The following is a 9,359-nucleotide window of genomic DNA, read 5'->3' as shown; positions in this document are numbered from 1 at the left end:
ACTTGCAACCCTTATTACAAATACTTTTCTACACAAATAAAACACATCAACTGCTTGTATTCTTTGATTTTTGCACACCCACTTGTACGATTTAACTTGTGTGTTCATCTGGGGAACAAAATTCCACCTAGACAAAAAAAAAAAAAATGACTTATACCCCTTTACCCGAACACCACAGAATTATTGAGTATATATTCCAGGCGTTTTCCTGGTTCTAGATAACTACTATGTTTCTTATGTCCTGTGTATAGCCTGCATTCAAGTCAGTCTGAAAACTTATTCATTGTCCTTGTCAAACTGCCTCCGATATCTTTACTCCTCAGTTATAGGGGAGAGTCGGGTAATATCGGACATCGGGTAGTATCGGACAGTGCGTTTCTTCCATCTACCATCATATGACATGGTTACGTTTCTCTATGCGACATCACAGAAACGTAACCATGTCAATCAGGTACTATCATCGTGTGGTAGATGAAAGAAATTCACTGTCCGATATTACCCGATGTCCGATACTACCCGACTCTCCCCTACTTACACAAAAGGATACCACGGAAATGTTTTTTTTTTCTTTACTTCACATTCCATTTTCTTTAATCCATGATTAATACAAACTCTCTTAAGAATTAAAAAATGAAAGATAATTAGTACCACTTACACTATGACATTAAAAATAGAAACGGAAAATCCCAAACAAATTTCTTACAAGTGTCTTATTACCATGGAAACAAAACTCTTCGAACCTATGCGTCAACCTGCTACTTTAAAATTTAGAAAGATATATTACTCTATAAGCCTATAAAATACAGGTAGCCTATGGTGAATTCTCGGCCTCATATAGCCAAATACCTTCTTGTTATTACCAATTCCATCGACGCTAAATAACCTAGCAGTTGACACAACATCGTCAAATAATAAAGTAAAAACATGCCGTTATAATTATTTTTTTCCACTGATGTCTCTTCGACTACTACATTTGTTTAGTTTCAGGCAAGTTTCAAGCTGAACTTTCTGCAGCGCGTCTACTTTAAATTAATGTACATTTGTATGCGTAAAAATTTGTTTCAATAACGATGAAAATTTTCGACGACGTTAATAGTACGAGATATAAAATATATGGTACTGTATGTCTACTCACAATACCGGCGGAAATTCAGTGTCATTTTCTAAATAGTTATTTAATAATAATAATAATAATAATAATAATAATAATAATAATAATAATAATAATTATTATTATTATTATTATTATTATTATTTATTCTGGCGAAGTTAAGGCCATTTACACTGACAAGCTGATAAAAAAAGTTATGTTTTTCTTTCGCCATGTTAATAATGACAAAAGAAGTGCTTATACAAATTTTGGCCACTCGACCGCAATTACGAGGGCCGTAAAAAATAAGTTCGCCAGGGGCGCTAACAGAAAGAAAACACAATTTCATTGAGAAACTTTATTGGAACAGACTCAGCAATTGTTGAGCTATTTTTCAACATATTCCCCACCGAAATTGAGACATGTCATATAATTGGATCGACAGAGAGCAACCCAAGATGAGCAAATGCTGGGTAACTTTCGGTGCTGAACCCCGGACTCATTTTCACCGGCATTATCACCTTCACCTCATTCAGACGCTAAATAACCTAAGCTGCTGATAAAGCGTCGTAAAATAACCTACTAAAATCGACAGAGAGTTACAGACGGCTATCAAGCGCTGGTTTCGATCCCAGGCGGCTGACTTCTACGACACAAGGATACAAAAATTGATCCCATAGTATGACAAAGGTCTCAATTCCAGTGGGGGATATGTTGACAAATAGCGTAACAATTGCTGTATCTGTTTCAATAAATATTTTCATGCAATTGTGCTTTTTTCTATAAACGGTCCCAGGGAAAATCACTTTCTGGACGGCCTCGTAATTGCAATCGAGTGGCCAAAATTTGAATAAGCACTTGTTTTGGCATTATTAACATGATGGAAGAAAAAATTAACTTGTTTATCTGCCCCCATCAGAATGTTTGCTTGTTAGCCAGAAACAAAAGAAGCTGATACAATATGCAGTAATACAAGTTAATGATTACAGACTAATATTTAAAGAACATTAAAAATTGATATAGTCATACAAACTCAATGAATATTTTTAGAATATTTAGAATATAATTAGAAAAATTCATTATTAAGTGGTTATCCGGGCCGTCTGGTATTAATTTATTAAATGAGTTTTCAACTGCGTCACGATTGAAGAAGGAAAGCCCAAATCATTGCTTCATCAATACACTGTTACACACTAGATCGCTTTGATAGTTATTGAAATTCATTTTACGTCGATTGTTGTAACCCGAAAACCTTTAAAAAGATGAGAGAAAAAATATATTCTTAATAGTAGATGAATATTTATAGATCGTGTAGTAAAATACAGTACAATTATGGTAAACGAAATTAACCTGCATAATTAATAACTTAAAGAAAACTCTATCAACAGTATTCGAATTCCGAACTTTATTCCTGTGGGTAAGCATGCTACCACAGATCTATCGGAATGCTTGCGACATATTATCTCAGTTGGGATCGTCGTACCTCAGTCTGGTATATACAGTAGCGAAGCTAGAGTTGTGAGGGTAATAGGAACAATAGACTGTGCCGGTCCTATTTCGCATTGTCTATAATGAGGCGATATTAGTGATCCTAGTGGTTAGCAACTATCTATGGATGCATATTTACTACGTATGGAACTTCGTGACTATACAGGGTAATTCACGAGGAACGGTGAAACATTTAGGATGTGAATTCTAAAGTAATTCGGAGTCAAGAAGTTCATATGAACATAGATCCATTATCGAACTATAGCGGAGCTAGATCCATTTTTTTGGTAAAACGTTTCGCCCCAATGTGAATCAGACGTTACCATACGCTGCTGACGTGAGACGTGAGACAAGGCCAAGTTCGCAATGAATGACGTAACATTGGAATCTGCATTGTGAGCGATATAGATAAGAGAAACAAACCGGGTGGTGGGGCATTACAAATGTCCAATCGCCTGCCCTTATCTGATGTAATGATACAAAACCCGCAGATAACACAAATAGCCTACACTATCATCAATTCACAGCAGTTGTCAGCTACCTACAGTACAGTAGTTATACAGGTACAGTTATCGGAAGTGTTAAGTTGTGTTTTTCAAGATGTCTTACAAATTTTCGTTTACAGAATACGCCGATATTGTGTATGTTTATGGTTTGTGCGATGGAAGTTCCTTGCGTGCCGTCGCTGAATATGAACGACGCTTTCCGAACAGAAGGGTACCATATCGAAGAGTACTTACTGTCTATGGGGTTAGATGAAATACCTGGTATAGCAAAGGAAGGGGGAAACCAGAGAGGCGCTAATTGACCGTATTTTGGATGAGGCATAAAAAACAGCTACGTACGTGCAACTCTCCCGAACGATGAGCGCGATTCACGCCCGAGCGCAACAGTGCATTGAAGCAAAAGGAGGTACCTTTGAAAATGTGCGAAAACATCGACCCCGACGTCTAGAATATTAGGCATGTATGCATACGTGAATATAAACTTTAAGTTTGTCCGTTATCTGTCTCTAAATGCGAGTTAGTACAATGGAATCTCAGAAGTTATGAAATCCAACAGCCATATCTCCGTAACCGTTCGAAAACGAACCTATATTCATATGGACATTTTGACTCAGAATGACTTCAGAATTCACATCCTAATTTTTTTTACTTTTCCTCGTGGATCACCCTCTATATACTAGACTGTGATCGTACTGTATTATCTTTGTTTCATAATGACTCTTAGGCATTAATTTGATCTCATATTCAGTTTAATTTCGTGCTTTTTGCATTAGTTGTGACATAATTTCCTATAATACTATTCAGAGAACACCGCTGTTAATCTCGTTGTGATGTGAATTGTGCTCTGCGAAGAGCTTCAAGGTCGGACCACTTTTTTTAGGGGTGGGAGAGGGGAAAAACCTTTGAAATTTTTCTATATTGTAAAAAGGTAATGGAGTCACTGAATTTAGGTAGGCCTACTTTTTATAGAAACATGTCGTAAACATTTCACTTTGTTTGCAGTCTATCTTAATGGGCATGAATATCATTTATTAATAAATTATCTGATATTTGGCAACGAGCTCTTGTAATAACTTCAGTAAAAAACTTCCTAAACTTATTGACAGTGGAAACTATATAGGCCTACTATATGGTAAATTGAAGATAACAACGGTGTGCCACGAGTGAAACTGGAATAGATGGGCTCTATGTCATCTAGAAAGTGAAAGTGAGGGATTGTTCATCTAGAAATTTACAAAACGAATGTTATTAAAAAAAATTACTTGAAGGATGTGAATTGATCATGTGTGAAAACTGAGGTGAGCTGTATCTGTAGTCATTCACCTTGCAGATCTGAGTTATCTAATATGTAATTTAGGCCTACATAGCGAGTCAAAGATAAAGGACTGGAAACTTCTGCCGTTTCACAGCATTACAGCCTGATTAACAGATCGCCAGTTCTCGCGTATAACACTCTTGCCATTTCGCGAAACTTCAATCTGGAAAGTGATCTTAGTGTAAGTACTTTGTACTTACTGGCTTTTAAGGAACCCGGAGGTTCATTGCCGCGCTGACATAAGCCCGCCATTGGTCCCTATCCTGAGCAAGATTAATCAAGTCTATACCAACATATCCCACCTCCCTCAAATCAATTTTAATATTATCCACCCATCTACGTCTCGGCCTCCCCAAAGGTCTTTTTCCCTCCAGCCTCCCAACTAACACTCTATATGCATTTCTAGATCGCCCATGCGTGCTACATGCCCTGCCCATCTGAAACGTCTGCATTTAATGTCCCTAATTATGGCAGGCGAAGAATACAATGCATGCAGTTCTGACTTATGGAACTTCCTCCTTTCTTCTGTAACTTCATCCCTCTAAGCCCCAAATATTTTCCTAAGCACCTTATTCTCAAACACCCTTAATCTCTGTTCCTCTCTCAAAGTGAGAGTCCGAGTTTCACAACCGTACAGACAACCGGTAATAGAACTGTTTTATAAACTCTAACTTCCAGAGTTTTTTACAGCAGACTAGATGACACTAGCTTCTCTACCGAATAATAACAGGCATTTGGTATATTTATTCTGCGTTTAATTTCATCCCGAGTAGCATTTATATTTGTTACTGTTGCTTCCAGGTATTTGAATTTTTCCACCCCTTCAAAAGATAAATTTCCAATTTTTATATTTCCATTTCGTACAATATTCTGGTCACGAGACATAATCATATACTTTGCCTTTTCAGGATTCAATTCCAAACCTATCTCTTTACTTTCTTCAAGTAAAATTCCCTAATCGGTAAGTACTTCGTAGTTGAAATATTTGTGTGTGTTAATGAAAACAGAGAGGATCTAATCTGAATTTTAAACCAATTACTCAAAATGTTCTCCATTCCACCCAATACATGTGGTTTCTGATATACTGTAATTGCCTGCTCAATTCGTCGAACCTCTAAAATCATTTAATGCAATATACGAATATTTTCTGGAGTTTCGCAGTAACATGTGTTGCAAAAGGGTGTTCATCTTTACACCCACTATTGCTATCATAAATTTCGCAACTCAATTTTTATGGTGGTGTAAAACAAGAATTATGTGCTATGGATTTACTTTGTAAGAGCAGCGTTGGTTTGTGTTTATACAAAAAGTGTGCTATTAGCGGGAAGGGAATTGTCTGTAAAATACAGCAAAAATGTCTTATTCTTTCTTCCATTTGTATACTTTAAACGTGTCTTTTGTTTGTTGGAAAACGGAATGGAAATAAAAGGAAATGAAACTTAGGCACCCACCTAAAAGCTAGCCTTTTAGTTATAATGGATTTTTAACTAGCAGTAAAAATAAAGCAAAATGGAATTCGTGCTGCAGAAACTTACAACGAATTTCTCTGCGACAAACACTTTATTCTAAACCTTCATCGAAGTTCGTGGAGAGACTTCTGAGGAACCGGAATATATTTTTCAAGTGAATTTATTTCAGAATTGCTCGCAGAAGAAACCTGTGTGCTGTTTGCGCATCGTGTAGTACACACACATATTTTGGAGGCTATAGTAAGTACAGACTCTACGGTAATTTTATTCAAAGCAAACTCGACCCCTTAAGGGACTCAGTAGCCACTCAAAAACAAGCGCCCGTGTACTGACGACAGGCGTGCATAGATTCCGGAATTATCGAGAAATTAAGTACAAGTTTTCAGAATCCGCACAACAAAAACCAGTTTTTTTTGCATGCTGTCTGTCTGTCTCTCTTTCTCTAACAATCTATCAGTTTATTTTTTTAGTTGGTTATTTAACGACGCTGTATCAACTACTTGGTCATTTAGCGTAGATGGGATTGGTGATAGCGAGATGTATTTGGGGAGATGAAGCCGAGCATATGCCATAGATTACCTGACATTCGCCTTACAGTTGGAGAAAACCCCGGAAAACCTAACCAGGTAATCAGCCCACGCGGGAATCGAATCCGCACCCGAGCGCAAGTACCGGTCGGCAGGCAAGAGACTTAGCCGACTGAGCTACGCCGGTGGCCCTGTCAGTCTAGGACTAAAAAAACTATCTCCTCTTATTTGCATGGATTTCAAATATGTTCAATATTAATGGGAATTTAACTTCCACAATGGCTTAGTGATAGTGGACCGGCTTATGAACCAGGGGTCAGGGTTCAAATCCTGGTTGATATACTGTACACTGAGATCGAATGTCTATGCTGTCATTCAACATTGTAACACACTGCAGCCAAATAAACAAAAAATACTAGATATACACTTAATGTATCACTTTTGTTAGGCAATTTTCAATTTAATTTTCGATTCCGATAAGTTACCTTCCTAAACAAATCTTAACAATATTTCAGTTTAGGCTTATTATTCCAAATAGGTGTATAAAACAGATTTACACCTTGCATTATGTATTTTTTTTATTTCCACAAACGTTTCCGAATTTCATATAAAGCACAATCAGGTCCTAAGGTTACAATCTATATTGAACACCATAACAAAAGTTTAACAAATGAAGCTCATTATATATATATATATATATATATATATATATATATATATATATATATATAAGATGTTAAGTTAGAAAAATTTTCAAATATTAGAGTATGAAGATTTTTGAGAACAAGAAGTTAATATTAAAAACAGATAGATTAAAATTATGTGATATGTAATGCGTATAGAGAATAACATCAGCAGAATTTAGCAATATAGTCATCTTTACACGCTACATAACCAGATATATCAAATTCAAATAGCTTTTGAGATAACATTTCTTAATAGTAGATTTCGACTCAATATCACTCACATACGAAATAACTTTATGCACATCAATATTGGTTAAATTAATTTAATATGATTTACAACTACATCATGAAATAATTTTTACTTAAGCTATTGCCTATTATTATTTATTTTTTTCTCTTATAATATTTAATAAAATTCAACATGTTCCGTACATCTGAGAACTATATCTCCTAATATTGGAGGTTTTCAACGGAAATTATTATAAAAGATAACTAGGAAAATGAAGAGGTCAGAATGGAACAATCCAAAGTCACACTTATAACAAAAATCTTTTTTTGTGTCTGCGAGTTCACTTCTTACACATATGAGCAAGGAGCTAGTAGAATATTATAAATATTACTCAACAAATGACGTAAGTACAGTATACGCCAAAGAAATTATGATACCGCACGTAATAGGATTGGACTCTAAGGGCCATATTCATAGACATTCTTAGCGCGGGCTTCCGGTCGATGATCAGCGAACTAACGTTTTTCGTGTTCATAAACCAGTGTTAGCGATATGATATGATATGATATGATATGATATGATATGATATGATATGATATGATATGATATGATATGATATGATATGATATATGATATGATATGATATGATATGATATGATATATGATATGATATGATATGATATGATATGATATGATATGATATGATATGATATATGAAGAGTCCACTGCAAGAATGATGGATGTCATTTGGAAAACATTTTGCAGGAGAAGCAATTGAATGTTTGAAATGCTTAGCGCTCAAAGCTTACCTGTGATTTTGCGATCATTACTGGACAATGACTATCAGTGTTAATGCCATATCAGACCGACTCAAAAGCCATCACTTCAAACCTACTATCCTAACAACGCAGTTTTTCTGGACATGGGAAATTTGGTACTTACTTCGACAGATTCAACATTCCAGCCAAAGAGTTTGTAATACTTACTAGAGACACATACCCATGAGTGGCAGGCAAGAAAAATGTCACAGATTGAATCGGCTAGCATCCGCCATTAAAGGGAGTGTTTGCGGCAAAAAATTCGAAAACAGTACCACAATACATTGATGTAGCCTGGTGATAGACACTTTTTTAAACATCTTTTTACAAAGGATGAGTCGTGATGAAATAAACACGAATGGCAGAGGAGCGCTATATTTATTAAAGTATTATAATGATCTATATTTCCGTCCTTTCATGCAAAGAAAGAGAAAGGTATTGGGGCTTAGAAAATATTTAGTGGTGAAATATGAGATCATAAAAATTCTGGAAACTGATTTAAAATATAATGAGAATAAACTTTATCACAAAACAATCTATTCATTGTGTAGTTGATGACTACCAAGTTAGAGGTCAGTACAGACTTTTTAATACAATTAGTAGTGGTAATAGTAGGCCTAGTAGTAGAGGTAACAGTAGGCTTAGTAGTAGTGGTAATAAGAGTAGACTTAGTAGTAGTGGTAATAATAGACCTAGTAGAAGTGGTAATAATAGGGCTAGTAGTAGCGGTAATAATAGGCCTAGTAGTAATGGTAATAGTAGACCTAGTAGTAGTGGTAATAATAGACGTAGTAGTAGTGGTAATAGTAGGCCTAGTAGTAGTGGTAATAATTAGCCCAGTAGTAGTGGCAATAATAGGTCTAGTAGTAGTAATAATAGGCGTAGTAGTAGTGGTAATAGTAGGCGTAGTAGTAGCGGTAATGGTAGGCGCAGTAGTAGCGGTAATAGTAGGTGTAGTAGTATGGTAGTAGGTCTAGTTTTTGTGGCAATAGTAGGCCTAATAGTAGGCCTACTAGTAATGGCAATAGTAGTCCTAGTAGTAGTGGTAATAGTAGACCTAGTAATAGTGGTAATAGTAGGTCTAGTATTAGTGGTAGTAGTAGGCCTAGTTTTTGTGGTAATAGTAGGCCTAGTAGTGGTAATAACAGACCTAGTAGTAGTGGTAATAGTAGGCCTAGTAGTAGTGGTCATAGTAGACCTAGTAGTAGTGGTAATAATAGGCCTAGCTAGG

The sequence above is a fragment of the Periplaneta americana genome, chromosome 2 (assembly GCF_040183065.1).
Source record: "Periplaneta americana isolate PAMFEO1 chromosome 2, P.americana_PAMFEO1_priV1, whole genome shotgun sequence".
NCBI classification, from domain to species: domain Eukaryota; kingdom Metazoa; phylum Arthropoda; class Insecta; order Blattodea; family Blattidae; genus Periplaneta; species Periplaneta americana.
This window is presented reverse-complemented; position numbering follows the sequence as displayed.